Consider the following 13,701-nt stretch of genomic DNA (forward strand, 5'->3'; position numbering starts at 1 on the left):
TCTGCCCAGCCAGCATTGGAGCATCTCGACATCAAGAAAATAGGAGTGTTCTAAGAACTCTAAATAAAAGCTCAGATAACATTATGGACAATAACTGTGGCTTGAATAAGTCTGTGTGCTAGACCAAGGCATATGTAATCAAGTGCATGTCTGGTAGAATGTACACCTGATTATACAGACCTCTGGCCTAGACACCATCTACCAAACTAGAATCTTTAGGGAGACACCACCTACAAAACTAGACACTATCAGCCGGGCATGGTGGCTCACTCCTGTAGTCCCAGCACTTTGGGAGGCTGAGGCAGGCAGATCACCTGAGGTCAGGGGTTTGAGACCAGCCTGGCCAAACATGGTAAAACACCGTTTCTACTAAAAATACAAAAACTTTGGTGGGCATGGTGGCAGGTGCCTGTAATCCCAGCTACTTGGGAGGCTGAGGCAGGAGAACCACTTGAACCCGGTAGGCGGAGGTTGCAGTGAGCTGAGATTATGCCATTGCACTCCAGCCTGGGTGACAGAGCTAAACTCCATTTCAAAACAAAACAAAACAAAAAACAAAAACTTACACACCATCTACTAAACTAGAATCTTTAGGGGGTGGAGTCTAAACATGTTTAGGCTCTATAGGAGGCTAAATGATGGCCCCGAAGATATTCATGTGCTAACCTCCGGGACTTGTGAATTTTCCCTAATATGGCAAAAGGGACTTTGCAGTAATTAAGGTAAAATGTTGAGATGGGAAAATTATCTAAATTATCCAGGTAGGCCATAAATATAACTGCATGTATGCTTGTAAGAGGGAGTTTTGACTATGGGGAGAAGGCAGTACGATGATGGAAGCAGAGGTTGGAGTGATGCACTTTGAGATGGAGAAAGGGCTATAAGCCATGGGATACAGGTGAGCACTAGAGGCTGGAAAATGCAAGGAAATGGATCCTCTCCTAGATCCTCCAGAAGGAACCAGCTCCACTGACACCTCGGCTTTAGTCCAGTGAAAGTGAGTTCAAACTTCTCACCTTCAGAATTGCAGCAGAATAAATGCATGATGTTTTAACCCACTAAACTTGTAATAATTTGTCTAAGCGGTGAAAGGAAACTAATCCATGCTCCTCAGATGACTCGGACACATACCCCTGGATGGAAATCACTGTGCTAGTGAAGGCAGAGGCTACCACACTTCATCATCACAGACAACACGTTACAAACACGCAGTGTTGCTTGCACATAGGATCTAAAAGCATGGGGAGCAACTTGTAGCTTCAGGAACTTGGCACTTAAGTTTCAACTAGTTCCATTTCTAAACAGTGAGGTATCGTAGTTGAAAGAAGAGGCATCGCTGAGAATACAGGTCCTGAGATAGGGATGAGAAAAGAAAAGAACTTTGATCTGAGAAATATAAGTCCTCCTAAACTATCAGGCCCAGAGACATTAAGATGAGACAGTCGGCTGGGCGCACTGGCTCACGCTTGTAATTTGGGAGGCTGAGGCGGGCAGATCACGAGGTCAAGAGATCGAGACCATCCTAGCCAACATGGTGAAACCGTGTCTCTACTAAAAATACAAAAATTAGCTGGGCGTGGTGGCATGCGCCTGCAGTCCCAGCTACTCAGGAGGCTGAGGCAGGAGAATCGCTTGAACCCGGGAGGCGGAGGTGGCAGTGAGCCGAGATCGCATCACTACACTCCAGCCTTGCAGGAGAGTGAGACTCCATCTCAAAAAAAAAAAAAAAAAAAAAAAAAGAAAGAAAAAAAAGACAGTTATCACATCCTACTCCTCCCTTGAGCTAAGTATCCATCTCTTGAAACTGCTTGCTATTGCCACAACTAGCTGTAAGTTAATCTAATAATGCTGCACTAGACACTCTATAGCTTAATAGTGTATAGCCAATCATACATCAATGTTATTTCTGAAAAACAAAGGGAATTCCTGACAAACAACTGTGCATCAGCCCACTCCCTGTCCCCCTTTTTTTTGCCTTTAGAAATCCACTTGTAACTGTTGCTAATAAGAGTCTATAATTCAGGGCAACTTAAATCTATGCTCCGGGGTTGCAATTCTCAAACTTGGCCCCCAAAACTCCCTACTTTTAATTCTGCCTCAGTTTCTCCCTTTTAAGTCAACAGGGAATTTAGTTTGTCTCTCATTGGGTGCAAAGATGTGAATTACCTCTGATAGTGGCCACAACTGTGTCAATAAGCAGAAAATCCACGGCACCACTACAATGCTTCTGGTTTGAAAGTGATGATGTGTTGGATGGGAACCTATCTGATCGTGGGCGGCACAGGGGTTGGGGGAAGGTAGAACATGTAGCCCCTGGCACAAAGTGTATGCTCAGGCTTATACTCAGGTATTGTGGGCTCAACTGTGTCCCCCCCACAACAAGTTCACACAAAGTTCTTACCCTCGATGTGTATGTTTTTGAAGTCCTTATCCCCAATGTGATATATTTGGAGGTGGGGCTTTGGGAAATAATTAGGTCATGAGGATGGTGCCCTCATAAAGGGGATAAGTGCCCTTAAAGGAAGAGAAAGGAGAGTGAGTTTCCTCTCTCTGCTCTTGGCCATGTAAGGATACCGTAAGATGACCATTTGCATAGCAGGAAGCAGGCCCTTCCTCTGAAATGTCTGTTTATAGCCTTTGTCTAATTTATACTAGATTTTACAAGTCCTTTCCTAATGATTTTTGGGATTTCTTTATATATTCTGAATGCTGATCCAGGACTGTTTGATTACAGGAAATCTATTAATACGTCACAGAAATAGGTCAAAAAATACCCTCATATGATGACATCCATAGATACCAAGAAGGCATTCACCGGAACCTGAGATTCACTCCTGATACAAAGCCCTTTGAAAATTAGAATGAGAAGCATGATAATTGCATCTCTTTTAAAGCAAGGTGCACATCAGACTTGCAGAGGAAATAAAGAGAAGGATGCTCACTGAATTGGAGGACTGAATTGTGTGACCCACAAATTGATATGTTGAAGTCCCAACATCAGAATCTCAAAATGTGGCTGGAGAGAGTCTTTAAAGAGGTAATTGTGGCCAGGTGCAGCAGCTCACGCCTGTAATCCCAGCATTTTGGGAGGCTGAGGTGAGTGGATCACCTGAGGTCAGGAGTTCGAGACTAGCCTAGCCAACATGGTGAAACCCTGTCTCTACTAAAAAAACAAACAAAAAAAATGAGGCGGGCATGGTGGTGCATGCCTGTAGTCCCAGCTACTCAGGAGGCTGAGGCAGGAGAATCGCTTGAACCTGGGAGGCGGAGGTTGCAGGGAGCCAAGATCATGCCACTGCACTCCAGCCTGGGTGACAGAGCGAGACTCCGCCTCAAAAAAAAAAAAAAAAAAAAAAAAAAGAGGTAATTGCATTAACTTGAGGTTATTAGGATGGGCCTTAGTGCAACAGGATTGCTATCCTTACAAGAAGAGGAAATTCAGATACAGGTGGAAGACACAGGGAGAAGACAGCTCTCTACAGGCCAAGGAGAAACCAAGCCTGCTGGCATCTTGATCTTAGACTCCCAGCTTCCAGGATTGTGAGAAAATAAATGTCTGTTGTGTAAGCCACCCAGTCTGTGGTACTTTCTATGGCAGCCTTAGCAAATGAATACATATGGTACTCGTTATAGCAAATTCCATCTGCTAAGTCCAGGGACTCCAGTGTGGGGGCTGGACTGTTAGGCAGCATTGGTTACTGTTCCTTCTTTCAAGAGTATGAACCCCTGACTGAGGTTCCAGATTTAACTAAATCCTCCTGGGTCCTGACCTTTGCTCACACAGCACACGAAGACCCTTAATTTGTGAATAAATACAGCTAAAACACAAGAGTACTGGGGTAGATAGTGTACGGCTTAATTAAAAGGGATTTTCTTGCCGTTTCTTTTTCCTTCCCACCTCATCCCCTTCTTCCTTGCTAAGAGAACCTGGACTTTGTTCAAACATGGCACAGCACACCCTTGGGGGACAATCCTGCTTGGCATGAGACAACCAAGGTAACGTCCCATTTCCCTTCTGTTTAGAGGTGAGCATGTGATACAGTTCTGTTCAATGAGATTTAAGGCAAAGTTGGGAGGGGGCTTCTTTCTCCTTATTTCAAAAAAGGTATGTGCAGCTAACCCTTTTCTACCTGCTTTTGGATATAATTATGTGATGTGACTCCCGGAGCTGTGGCAGCCATGTTGTAACTATGAGGAAATAATCCTAAAGATACCCTGAAAACGATGGAGCAAAAACGTGGAAAGCCTAAATCCTTGATGACTGCATTGTGTTCCCTGAATCAACCCTAGAACCATCTGCCTCTGCATTTCATGTTTAGTGGAGTTTAGGAGCTCTTATTTTTTAAGGGAGGCATTCTTTTTTTTCCTGTAGGTAAAAGCATCTAAGCTGATTCAAGCTAAGACCTTCATTCTTAGGAGAAAGTCTATGGCTATAATTTGCATTCATAAAAACATACCAAGTTATATGTAAGCTTTTCTTTGGATGACTTGCCAAATTTGTACTAACCAAAAATAAGAAGAACTTCACTAACAAATCTATTTTACTTTGACTCCCCCAGGCCCAAAAGAATTGGAGTCTAGTTGTGTTCATCTTTGAATTTCCATTGGTACTTCTGCAAGGGAAGTGATTTGACCAAAAATAGAGTATAAAGAAGCTTGATTCAAAGCAGAGTGTATAGACTCTTGCTCCTCACCCACAGTTAGGGATCCTCTTCCCTGAATCCTGTTCCAGGGTCAGAGGGGCAGGGAGGATGCTATGAAGTGAGCACGAGGTGGAGGAGTCGTGGGTTGTAGCCCCGGCACTGCAGTCTTTCTGTTTGGCCTTTAGCAAGCAATCTATCCTCCCTGGGCCTCGGGTCCGCCATCTGTGGGAGAGGTTATCTATTACCTTGCTACTCAAGGTGTGGCCGATGGAAGGCTTCACCTGGTGGCTGATAAGCAATGCAGGAACTCAGGTCCTGATGCAGACCTACAGACTCAGAATCTGTCTTATTTATTTATTTATTTATTGACAGAGTCTCACTCTTGTCACCCAGGCTGGAGTGCAATGGTGCAATCTTGGCTCACGCAACCTCCGCCTCCCAGGTTCAAGCGATTCTCCTGCCTCAGCCTCCTGAACAGCTGGGATTACAAGCGTGAGCCAAAGCGCAGGGCCAGAACCTGGCCTTTTTTTTTTTTTTTTTTTTTTTTTTTTTTTTTGTCTCGAGACGGGATCTTGCTCTGTCACCTGTCGCCCAGGCTGGAGTGCCTTGGCGCGATCTCGGCTCACTGCAAGCTCCACCTCCCGGGTTCACGCCATTCTCCTGCCTCAGCCTCCCGAGTAGCTGAGACGACAGGCGCTCGCCACCATACCCGGCTAATTTTTTTTTTTTTTTTTATTTTTTATTTTTTAGTAGAGAAGGGGTTTCACCGTGTTAGGCAGGATGGTCTCGATCTCCTGACCGTGATCTGCCCGCGAATTTGGCTTTTAACAGGCTCCTCTGCATAGGCACATTCAAATTCAAGGATCGCGCGCTGAATGCTTCTTCCCGCCCTCGTTGCTGTTGAAGTCTCGGCTGAGCCAGCTTCGGATGGCCTGGATGTGCGCTCCCTCTACTGGCTCAGAGATGAAACGCTTTCATTAGGAAAGGGTTGCGTTTCCTTCTGATAGTTTTTCTAAGGTTTCCAGCTGGGGATTGAAACTCCAGCACGGGAGCTCCAAACAGGGGCATACAGACTCCTAGAGCCTGTGACTGGGGCTTGAGTCTCCTCCTGAGTTTTGGAAACACGAACAAACAATGTGTGCTGCTGGAAGCCCATACACCGAGCGCGCCTTCTCCAGCCTGGAGGCCCATACACGGAGCGTGCCCTCTCCAGCCTGTAGGTCCATACACGGAACGTGCCCTCTCCAGTGTATGGATCTCCTGGATGGCTGACTCCCAATTGCATGGGACACTGTAGTCCATCTTCCCAATGTCTCGTCCTTGTCACTTCTGATTTAACAAAAAAAGGCAGCAGAAGGGGGAGGAAAGGATCTGCACTTGGGCTAGGAGGCCGATAACCGGGTTCTGTGGCTTAGTCACTTGCTAACTCTGAGAACTTCCACAGGTGACTTATCCCTTAGCCCCGTTTTCCTCTTCCATCAGCTGAAGAGTAGGGGATGAGGATGAGAGCAGAATAACGTCTCTGGACTGTTATGAAAGGTAAGGGTGGTAACTGATACGAAAGCTCTTTAAAACCTGAACTATTTCACAACTGGGAACGTGTGTGTTTCCCTGATACCACGATTGCCACTGGCCGCTCTGGAGCAGACCTGGTCAATTTTGACCCCCTCTCCTAGACCAGCTCTGCTCTTGCTTGGCCTAATTCTCTTAATTCTCGTTGTTTGTTGAGGTTAGGGTTTGTCAAGCCTGGCACTGTTGACATTTGGGCCAGATAATTGTTGGTTGTGGAGGCCTGTCCTGGGCTTGGTAAGATGTTGAGCAGCATCCTTGGCCCCTACCCATTAGATGCCAGCAGCACCCGACACAGGCACGCGCATTGTAATAACAAAAAATGCCTCTAGCGCTTTGGGAGGCCGAGGCAGCAGAATCGCTTGAGCCCAGGAGTTTGATACCAGCCCTGGCAACACAGTGAGACTCCATCTCTACCAACAACAACAAAAAAAAGCTGGGCATGGCACCGCACATCTGTAGTTCCTCCTACGCAGGAGGCTGAGACAGGAGCATCACTTGAGCTTGGGAAGTCAAGAGAGCTGTGGTTGACACTGCACTCCAGTTTGGGCGACCAAGCAAGACCCTGTCTGGGGAAAAAAAAAAAAAAAGCCTCCAGACATTGCCAAATGTCCCCTGGGGGGGTGGGCAATCACCCCCAACTGAGAACTACTGATCTAGATTTATTTATTTATTTATTTATTTCGTTTTATTTTTGAGACGGGGTCTCACTCTGTCACTCAGGCTGGAGTGCAATGGCATGATCTTGACTCACTGCAACCTCTGCCTCCTAAGTTCAAGTGAACCCTCCTACCTCAGCCTCCCAAGTAGCTGGGATTACAGGTGCCCGCCAGCATGCCCAGCCAATAATATTTGTATTTTTAGTGGAGACAGGGTTTTGCTATGTTGGCCAGGCTGATCTTGAACTCCTGACCTTAGGTGATCCACCCGCCTCAGCCTCCCAAAGTGCTGGGATTACAGGCGTGAGCCACTGCACCTGGCCTAGGATGTCTTTTGCAGTCAGGCAAACTGGGTTAGAATCCCACGAGGCCGGGCACAGTGGCTCATGCCTGTAATCCCAGCACTCTGGGAGGCCGAAGCAGGCGGATCACAAGGTCAGGAGTTCGAGACCAGCCTGGCCAATATGGCGAAACCCTGTCTCTGCTAAAAACACACAAAAAAGCCTGGGATGGTGGCGCACGCTTGTAATCCCAGCTACTCAGGAGGCTGAGGCAGAAGAATTGCTTGAACCTGGGAGGCGGAGGTTGTGGTGAGCCAAGATCGTGCCACTGCATTCCAGCCTGGGCGATAGAGTGAGACTCGCCTCAAAAAAAAAAAAGATTCCCACTTCTAATTCTATGTGTCCATAGGCAATTTAACTTCTCAATCTTTCGGCTTCCTTATCTCTAAAACGGGAGGTAGTGAGGATGCACTGGAAACATGTATAGATGTGTATTGGGCTTAAAATAGCACCCAGCAGCCAGGCGTGGTGGCTCGAGCCTGTAATCCTAGCACTTTAGGAGGCCGAGGTGGGAGGATCACTTGAGCCCAGGAGCTCGCAACCAACCTGGGCAACATGGTGAAACCCTGTCTCTACAAAAAATACAAAAATCAGCTGAGTATGATGGTGGGCACCTGTGGTCCCAGCTACTAAGGAAGCTAAGGTGGGAGGATTATCTGAGCCTGGGAGGTTGAGGCTGCAGTGAGCTCTGACCATGTCACTGCACTCCAGCTTGGGTAACAGAGTGAGACCCTATCTCAAGAAAAAAAAAAAAAAAAAAGCACCCAGCACATGGCGAATGCTCAAAAATAAACAAACAAGAAACCTGGACATACTGATACATTAACACTATAACTGTATAAAAGTCATCGTTTTTATGCTCTGGGGTTTAATTACCTTTCCAATCAGCCACACATTGAGCTGTGTGTCTAAAAGGCCAAGGATACCTTTGTAATGACCTTAGCCTGAAGTCCTTAATGGTCCTCCACAGCTTGTTAACAACAGGTCTTTTACATGTTCCTGTTTCACTCAGTTTTAAATGATTCATGCAGCCATGCATTTTGACAACTTTTCTGTCTTTCTTTCTTTCTTTTTTTTTTTTGGAGACAAGGTCTCATTGTTGCCCAGTGTGGAGTGCAGTGGTCCTATCATAGCTCACTGCAGCCTTGACCTCCCGGGCTCAAGCAATCCTCCTGCCTAAGCCTCCTCAGTAGCTGGGACCACAGGCATGTACAACTATCCCCGGCTAATTTTTTCATTTTTGTAAAGGCGGGGTTTCATTTTGTTGCCCAGGCTGCTCTTGAACTCCTGGGCTGAAGTGATTCTCTCGCCTGGGCCTCCCAAAGTGCTGAGATGAGAGGCACGAGCTGCTGAGCCTCGTCCTTGACAATTATTCTTTTTTTTTTTTTTTTTTTTTTTTGAGACGGAGTCTCGCTCTGTGGACCAGACTGGAGTGCAGTGCCGCAATCTCAGCTCACTGCAAGCTCCACCTCCCGGGTTCACGCCATTCTCCTGCCTCAGCCTCCCAAGTAGCTGGGACTACAGGCACCCGCTGCCACGCCCGGCTGATTTTTTGCATTTTTAGTAGAGACGGGGTTTCACTGTGTTAGCCAGGATGGTCTCGATTTCCTGACCTCGTGATCCGCCCGCCTCAGCCTCCCGAAGTGCTGGGATTACAGGCGTGAGCCACCATGCCCAGCCGACAGTTATTCTTAATGGGCTTGTTTGGTGTCAACCACTGTGCTGGGTTCTGCACCTTATTTCACTTCATTTGATCGTGAAGGTTAGGCCCAGACCGTGTAAAGAACAGAACCTGAATGAATAACCTCATTGCACACCTTGATTTAGATGTCACATTTCTTAGCTGAATTGGGTGAGTCCTTTGAACTTTAGTTTTCTCTCTCATATCCAGAGGCCGATGGCATGTAAAGAAGTAGCAGGCAGCAAAAGCTTGGATTGGGTTTTTTTTGTTTTTTTTGTTTTTGTTTTTTTGAGAGGGAGTCTCCCTCTGTCACCCAGGCTGGAGTGCAGTGGCGTAATCTCAGCTCAGTGCAGCCTTTGCCTCCCGGGTTCCAGCGATTCTCCTGCCTCAGCCTTCCGGGTAGCTGGGATTATAGGCCTGTGCCACCATGCCCAGCTAATTTTTGTATTTTTAGTAGAGATGGAGATTCACTCTATTGGCCAGGCTGGTCTCAAACTCCTGACTTCAGGTGATCTGCCTCCCTCGGCCTCCCAAACTGCTAGAATTACAGGTGTGAGCCATTGTCCCCAGCTGGGATTGGTCTTTGATCATGGATTGATCCATGAGAGAAAAGAGCACTTCTAAGTGCTGTGGGAAAGCACTTTGTACTTGGCAGAGTTTGGAACAAGGTGTTTATGTGATCAGAACTATGTTTTGAAATGATCTCCTGGCTACTCTCTGGAAAGCATCCCACAAGAAGGCTGTGTAAAGCTCTCAGCACTAAAAATACTCCCCAGCCCAAACCTACCCTCTAAGCCAGCTGTCTACTTGACACATCCTCTTAGTATCCAAGAGGCATATCTGACTTAATATGAGCAAAGCAGGGATTGAATTTTCACACAGCCCCCATTGAGGCACAGAGAAGGATACCCCAAAGTCTGTTACTTTGGCACGCAGAGCACTTCTAAGTTAACGGAAATGAAAGGCCTTAGAAACTGCTTCAGAACCAAGGATGTTCTAATCTTCTCTTGTTTCTGCCCTCTTGAGTGCAGGGAGGGGCTCTGTTCTCAGGCTGCTGTGAAGAAATATCTGAGACTGGGTAATTGAGAAAGGAAGAGGTTTAACTGACTTACAGTTCCACATGGCTGGGGAGGCCTCAGGAAACTTGCAATCAAGGCAGAAGGTACCTCTCCATAGGGTGGCAGGAGAATGAGTGTCCAGCGAAGGGGGAAGTCCCTTATAAAAACCATCAAATCTCATGAGAACTAACTATCAGGAGAACAGGATGTGGGAAACCAACCCCATGATTCAATTGTGTCCACCTGGTCCCACCCACAACACGTGGTGATTATAGGAACTATAATTCAAGATGAGATTTGGGTGGGGACACAGGCTCTCTCTGGAAGTTCCCTTATCTGACCGAGGAAAATTTCTTCCAAAAGAAATGCAATTGTCTTAATTTCTATGAATATGCAAAGTGATTCCCAAATGCTGAGGAAGCCAAGGAACCAAAGAAGGAGGCAGACAGATCCAGTTTGTTGACTTTGGGTGATTTATTGAAGGAACTTATAGACATAAGTGTGGTCTTAGGTGTTGGCAGTACAGGTAGATCTCTGCAGTGTTACTCCCCACACCAGGGCTATGCATATACTATAGGGAAAGGGTATGCTTGCTCCAGCAAGCCAATTAAAGGCAACCCTTCAGGACAGGCAAGAATGCTGTATGCATCATAGCCTAAAATTTGTGTGATAACATCAGGGTCAACATGTTCTTACACTAGGAACAGTAAAGCAGGAATCAGGAGGCATTCATGGGACTGGGGTTAATCAGAAGTCAACATGGTGGATTAGCATCCAAAATAACCAGAAAAAATTAACCACCACAGAAGAGACTAAAAGTTGTCACCATGCTCATGCTTTTCATCTATTTTGCCAAGGGCAATTCTGAGAGATTACCTAAAAGACTTAATCTGCATAATAAGACTACCTTTGTTTGCAGTTCAGTTCTGCCCCTCACCTTCCCATAACTTGTCCCATTCAGTTTCTAAAGAAAATAATTTACAAACTATTGTCTGCTTTTTTTTTTCTTTCTTTCATTTTAGTTCCAGGAGTACATGTGGAGGTTTGTTACATGGGTAAATTGCATGTCACAGGGGTTTGGTGTACAGATTATTTTATCACTCAGGTAATAAGCATAGTACCTGATAGTTTTTTAATCTTCACCCTCCTCCCACCCTCCACCTCCATGTAGGCCCCAATGTCTGTTGGTCCCATCTTTATTTCCATATGTACCCAATGTTTAGCTCCCACTTATATGTGAGAACATATGGTATTTGGTTTTCTGTTCCTGCATTAGTTCACTTAGGATAATGGCTTCTAGCTGCATCCATGTTGCTGCAAAGGACACAATCTCATTCTTTTTTATTAACTGTGTAGTATTCTATGATGTATATGGCACCACATTTTCTTTATCCACCACTGATGGACATTTAAGTTGATTCCGTTTTTGCTGTGAATAGTGCTGTGATGAACATACATGTGCATGTGTCTTTATGGGAGAACAATTTATATTGCCTTGGGTATATACCCAATAATGAGATTGCTGGGCTGAATGATAGTTCTGTTTTAAGTTCTTTGAGATGTCACCAAATTGCTTTCCAGTGACTGAACTAATTTACTCTCCCACCAGCAATGTGTAAGCATTCCCTTTTCTCCACAAACTCGCCAGCATCTGTTATTTTTTGACTTTTTAGAATAGCCATTCTGACTAGTGTCAGATGGTATCTCATTGTGGTTTGCTCTTTGGGTCCATTCAATTCCCCTAAAAATCATTTACAATCCTTCAAGTTGTCTGCATTTCCCCCATCTCCCTCTATGTAAGTTTCAATGATTTGGCCTTTGAGTCTATTTTTGGAACTCCTGTGTTCATGGGCATGTTAATAAATTTGTATATGCCTTTTCTCTTGTTCATCTGTCTATTGCCAGTTCATTTCAGGGATGCTTCAAAGGGTAGACAGGAAACTTGTCCTTCACTCCTACAATAGTGTCACTATCCACTACTGGCTCAAGCTAAAAACCTAGGTGCCAACCTTGTGTCCCCCTTTCCTTCTCCATCATCACCAAATGCTGCTCGCCCTCTAAATGAGGATGGTCTCCATTACCTTTGCCCCAGTGTAAGTTTTTTTTTGTTTTTTGAGACAGTCTCGTTCTGTCACCCAGGCTGGAGTACAATGGTACGATCTCGGATCACTGCAATCTCCATCTGCCAAGTTCAAATGATTCACCTGCCTCAGCCTCCTGAGTAGCTGGAATTACAGGTGCCTGCCATCACACCCAGCTAATCTTTGTATTTTTAGTAGAGATGGGGTTTCACCATGTTGGCCAGGCTGGTCTCGAACTCCTGACCCCAAGTGATCTGCCCTCCTTGGCTTCCCAAAGGGCTGGGATTACAGGTATAACCCACCGCACTCAGCCTAGTGTAAGTTTTAAGTCACAATTATCCTCTCTGCTCTTGGGCATCTATAGACCTCCCAACTGGCCTTCCTGATTCAAATCCATTGGCCACGGAATGATCTTTAAAAACCCAAGTCTGATCATGTCACTCTCCCACGTAAGATTCTTCATTGTCTTTCCTTTGCCCTTTGGCATAAACCAGTGGTCCCCAACCTTTTTGGCACCAGGGACAAGTTTTGTGGAAGTCAATTTTTCCATGGACGGGGCAGCGGGTTGGGGGTGGGGGTGGTTTCAGGATGATTCAAGTGCATTCCATTTATCGTGCACTTTATCTCTATTATGATTACATCGTAATACATAATGAAATAATTACACAACTTACCATAATGTAGAATCAGTGGGAGCCCTGAGCTTGTTTTCCTGCAATTAGACAGGCCCAACTGCGGGTGATGGGAGACAGTGACAGATCATCAGGCATTAGATTCCCATAAGGATCGTGCAACCTAGATCCCTTGCATGTACAGTTCACACGAGGGTTCACGCTCCTATGAGAATCTAATGCTGCTGCTGATCTGACAGGTGAAGCTCAGGCAGCAATGCTCACTCCCTGCTGCTCACCTCCTGCTGTACGGCCTGGTTCCTAATAGGCCAAGGACCGGTACTGGTTGGGGACCCCTGGTGTAAACTCACTCCATGAGGTCCTGCATGATGAGGCCGAGCCATGCTGACATCATTCTTTTCCTTAAACACATTAAGCTTCTTCCCATCTCTAGGCCTTTGGGATACTGTGCCCTCTGCCAGGCACACCCTCCCTGTGTGCTTGGCATGGTGACAACTCATGCTTTGGTTCAAACAGAAGAAATCTCTGATTGCTGTGGCATGCTTTAGCATGCTCTCCCAATTACTTATCACCCTTTTACTTCTCTTCAGTGCCCTTGGTCTTATATTTTGTTTACTTGTTGTAGCAAGGTAGTAGTCCACTAAGGACCCTAGTAAGAACCCTGAAGGCAGGGCCCATGGTCCCCTCTGTGGTTTACTTGCCCTTGGGTGATCCCCTCCTCATGAGAGTGGGTGGTGGTTCCTGGGACTCATTTCTAACCAGTAGAACATGGATAAAGTGATCCAATGTTCGTGATTGTGCATGCATAATTACGTTCCCTAAGAATGTAATGTCTATCTTGCTGAGAGGCTCTCCCTTGATGGCTTTGAAGAAGCCGTTGGCCACACTGAGCTGTCATGGGGAGAGGAATGTGCATCAAGGAACTGAGGGCTTAAGTCCTGTTGCCAGATGGATGCTGCCAACAACCATGCGAGCTTGGAATGTGGTCCTTCCCCAGTTGGATGCCAAATGAGAACACAGCCCTGATGACACTGTGA

This window comes from Papio anubis, chromosome 18 (assembly GCF_008728515.1).
Source record: "Papio anubis isolate 15944 chromosome 18, Panubis1.0, whole genome shotgun sequence".
NCBI lineage: Eukaryota > Metazoa > Chordata > Mammalia > Primates > Cercopithecidae > Papio > Papio anubis.